A 4965-nucleotide genomic window follows, 5' to 3' on the forward strand; every position below is an offset into this window, starting at 1 on the left:
AAGTTTTTCCTTCGCGTTTTTCACGTACAGACGACAATATTAGAAACGTCAAAACTACCCCGTAAACACAGACGGATCCACAAAAACGATCAAAAACTGTATTATGCTGCCAGGACAGTAGTTGGCGATGTCACTCTGTAAAGAAAAAACGATGCGCATACTGAACACGTAATACGCATGACGTCACCGTTTTCACAAATTTGCATTTTGAAGATTTTGAAACCCGTTTTCCATAGTTTTCAGGCCCCCAAAGCGCTGTTGTCGTGTAAATCAATGGCCAAAACACATAAAAAGTGTTCTGTTTTTAGTTGGAGACGACTTCTGCTTCTGAGAGCCCCAGAAATGTGAAAAAGGTCCATCTGTAACTGCTTTGAAATGACTAAGCCACACATTAAAACAAAAGACAACCACAATGATTTTCTTTGTTACAAACCATTTATTAAGATGTATTATCTTTTCTCCATGTTTATCTTTTTTGGGGCTTTTTTTTTTTTTTTTTTTTTACAGTAGTCAATGTGCAATTTTCTTTCTCGTTGGGTCACAGTTAAGGAATTCACAAAGTTATTGGCACTTGAAACACAGAGGAAACACTGGCATGTACTCAGGGTTGGGTGAAGGGTATTTTGACATCAGTAGACGCTACTGCATTTGTTTCCAAAAAGCGTTTCTGGGGAATAACATCTCATGCTGTGAGTGCACAACTAACAATCAAACTTCATTAGTGTTTCTATGTATAATGTACAGTATATATAGATTTGTATTTATATATGTATATTCATATATCTATACTGGAAAATAAAAGAGCTGCAGGATCCCTGCGGCCACACCAGAGACATGCTCTCCGGAGCCATATGCTGACGGAGCTCCCGGCCCCTGGTGAGGTATGAATCTACCACCTTCCGTATTCTACGTTTCCCCCATTTACATCTGGTTCCTGTAACACCTCGAGGGGTCTCCTGCATCGCATGACCTGTTTTGGGGCACAGGGGCCAGGGAGGTATGGCTGAAGGTGTCGGGAGGTAGATCCACACACCTGCTCGTGTGCGTGCACATGTATTGGTCTCTGGTGGGCAGGGAAGTACAAAGAGCAATGTACGTTTAAAATCTGTAAAAAGTCTTTGAGGTTGCCGGTAGCGCAGAAGCGCACAGAGAAGTGAAGTACATGTACATGGAGCAGAGGGACAGAGGCATGTTTATACTGGGGAAAGAACGCTGGAAAGGTGAAACGAGATTAACAGGTTGATAGACATCCAAGATAACAGTTCAGGAGAGGTATGTCTTCATCCGAGCCTTCATCTTTCATTGTTTTTCCTGTGTACATGCCTCTTTTTTTCCTCCGCAAAACTGTGAAGTGGAGTATATATATACTGTATTCACACAGAACGCGTTCTCGCACTTAAAAACGCGTTTTTACGTTAATATGCTACAGGGAAAACTAGGTTTTTTTTTCATGCACTGGTCAATTTGACGTTTTTGGGGCTTCTATAACAGCTTTCAGACTAGTGAAAAGAAAACATATCCAAAAATACACTTTTAAGTGTTTATTTTATTACATTTGATCTAGATTTCAATTACAATACATATCTGTTAGGGCTGTCTTCTCAAAAAGATTTTTTTCCCCTCAGACATTGAGTCTTATCTACACTTCAGTTCACCGGTTTATTCCCATTTGGTTTTTATTCCTAGAAATATAAAATAGACATCCAAAATCCCCTCTGTAAAACACCTCAATTGATACTTGGCTTTATCCAATGTTCAGATTTCTGATCTGGAAATGTGAGCAAATTAGTGCATATTTAATTAGATAATGCCTCATTTGCATATTTAAACATACATTTCAGAGAATTTGTAATACAAATAAATTGTGATTAATCATCTGGGGAAGTATGATTTTTTTTTGTTGCCCTATTCATCTGTGGTGTCTTGCCTTAAAAGTCAAAATTCGATGCCAATGTGATCAAAAACGTCCGCTTAGCGCACATTAAAAAAAGAAAATAAAAAGAGTTAAAAAGCAGCTCAGCTGAATGCAAAAATGTGTTCTGTGTGAACTGGCCCTAAGACTAACAGAAACTTTTATTTGATAAAAAAACGTAACACTTCCCATTGCTCAGTCGAATCAGAGGCAGAGAGAGGGAGCTGAAGGTGCTAAAGAAAGTGTCTTCAAATTGTTTTCAGGCCAAGCACACCTTGCTTTTTAATAGAGATGGAGAATGCATCCCCTTTTACATATTTTATAAAACTGAGGGTTGCACTTTAAGCCTGGCCATGCATATATATTATCATATTAATGTATTTACATATGACGTTGCAAAGCCACTAAAATAAGAAATAACCATTCATTATTTGTATTAAAAATACAAATATCATTCATTTTCTATAATGAGGGAGGACAATTTTAGCAGAACATCTTTAGCTTTTTATTTTGTAGTCAACAATTTTCAAAAAGGGTTGCAGACTCTCCATTGAAGACCCCTAAGGTACTGGTTCACAGAGAAACTATGAACAGCTTTTCAGATTTAGAAAAAAGCTCCCTCTCTCTTGCAAAATCCACATAAATGTAATATCTTCAGCAAAAGATACGAGTAGCGCTCTCAGCTCCATTTCATATATTTTACAATGCTTAAAATCATTCGGCAGAGTCCCACAGAAAAACAAATATATATACGAGAAAAGGGATTTTAATAATCAAGAAAAGTTTCACATCAAAAAACTCTTAGTTTGTGATAGCTGTTCGCAAATCCCCATATTGGCCATTTGTTAATAAAGTGTCATATTCAGTATTGATTGTTTTGATCGTCACATTGGTAAAAATCAACTGAAACTATTTCTTTTAGTTTCGGATTTGGCAGTTCAGAAACATTTTAAACACAGCTGTGCACATTTTCTTCTGTTCAGGGGTTATTAAATAAAACATCAAAAACAAGTCTAAATCCTCTGCTGTCCCTTATTGGCCAGAAGAAGCAACTGCATTGCAGTTCTCTTTCCGACCTGCAGCGTTAATGAAGTCTGACACCAGGTGACGCTCATCCAAGTGACACTCTTCACCAGCGAACTATTTCAGTAACAAAAACGATTCCTTTAAGACGGAAAATAAGTAATAATATATAGCTTGCAGCAGTGCATGAAGACCCAACTCCTTATATCTACGCTCCTTCAAACTCATCAATTTCAATGCAGTAAATGCCCTTTCAGCTGCCTTCATCCTTCCCAGCACTTCAGTCATATTCAAAGCAAAAATATGGCGCTTCTCTTGATCCTAGCTATTGTACATTTCACAACGTTTCTTTACAAAATACTTGGCAACTCTACAGTCTAATGTTAATTAGTAGCATTTCAATGGCCAAGCACTATCCTAAAGCAGAACAAAACCATGGATAAGAAAAACAAAGATACATAGTTCGCCTTTATTCCTCATTTTTTGTGGCTTGACCTCAGTTGTTTTGTTTGACTTCCATGCTTCTTACTCAGAATACATGTAGTTTAATTGATGAATGAAAATGCTCTTGCACAAAAGACCATGAACCCAGGCTGTGGGTCAGGGATTGAACTTCAAATTCCACTCTAGTTCATTGGGTTCAGAGATCAGCGCACATTGTGCACACAATCTCACCGACGCACCGCCGAGCAGAACATGTTAAGAAGGGATTTATGAGTTGAAAACGTCACAAAACCCAGCCCTCATGGACATACAGGCTGGCTGCTTCCTAAAAATAAAAACTTCTCGTCTCTCACTGTGTCCAACACCAACATGATACAAAAAAAAGGATTCAGCTCCTTGTACATTCCAAAAGAGATGAAGAAATGTCGTATCTTTTTCGCTCTCGTTGTATTTCAAAAGGAGCAATGAGGAAGAGTCAAACACAAAGCCATATTTTTGTCACCATCAATCTATTTTTCACACTTGTCTGTTTTTTTTTTAACAGTGGAATGTCACCACACACACACACACACACACACACACACACACACACACACACACACACACACACACACACACACACACACACACACACACACACACACACACACACACACACACACACACACACACACACACACACACACACACACACACACACACACACACACACACACACACACACACACACACACACACACACACACACACACACACACACACACACACACACACACACACACAGTATAATTGTGACAGTTGATGGAAGCCATTGACTTCCATAGAATATTTTTTCATACTATGAAAGTCAATGGCTACCTTCAACTGTTTGGTTACCAACATTCTTCAATACATCTTCTGTGGTGAGTAGAAGAAAAACTCATAGTTTGGAGGTTTGGAACAACTTGAGGATGACTAAAATGGTGAAAGAATTTGCATTTTGGAGTTAACTATCCCTTTAACTTCCAACTCAAATACAGTCTTAAAGAGTTAGTTCACCCAAAAATGAAAATCCTGTCATTAATTACTTACCCTCATGTCGTTCGACACCCGTAAGACCTTTATTTATCTTTGGAACACAGATTAAGATATTTTAGTTGAAATCCGATGGCTCAGAAAGGCCTCCATTGGCAGCAATGACATTTCCTCTCACAAGACCCATAAAAGGTACTAAATACGTTGTTACAAAGTCCATCTCACTACAGTGGTTCTACAATCATTTATGAAGCGACGAGAATAGTTTTTGTGCGCAAAAAAATCAAAATAACGACTTTATTCAACAAGTTTCTGTCTTCCGCCTGGGCCTTTGACGTGAACTCACGAAGCACCAGGACGCATGGGTGAGAATATGACGTAGAGCCGGTGGTTCAGGCATCCAGGAAATGCACACTTTAGCACCCTTTTGACCACTACGTCGTGGTGCTTCGTGAGCTCATGTCAAAGGCCCAGACGGAAGACAGAAACTTGTTGAATAAAGTCGTTATTTTGATTTTTTTGGCGCACAAAAACTATTCTCTTCACTTCATAAAATGATTGTAGAACCACTG

This window comes from Gobio gobio (assembly GCF_949357685.1).
Source record: "Gobio gobio genome assembly, chromosome: 19".
Classification (NCBI taxonomy): domain Eukaryota; kingdom Metazoa; phylum Chordata; class Actinopteri; order Cypriniformes; family Gobionidae; genus Gobio; species Gobio gobio.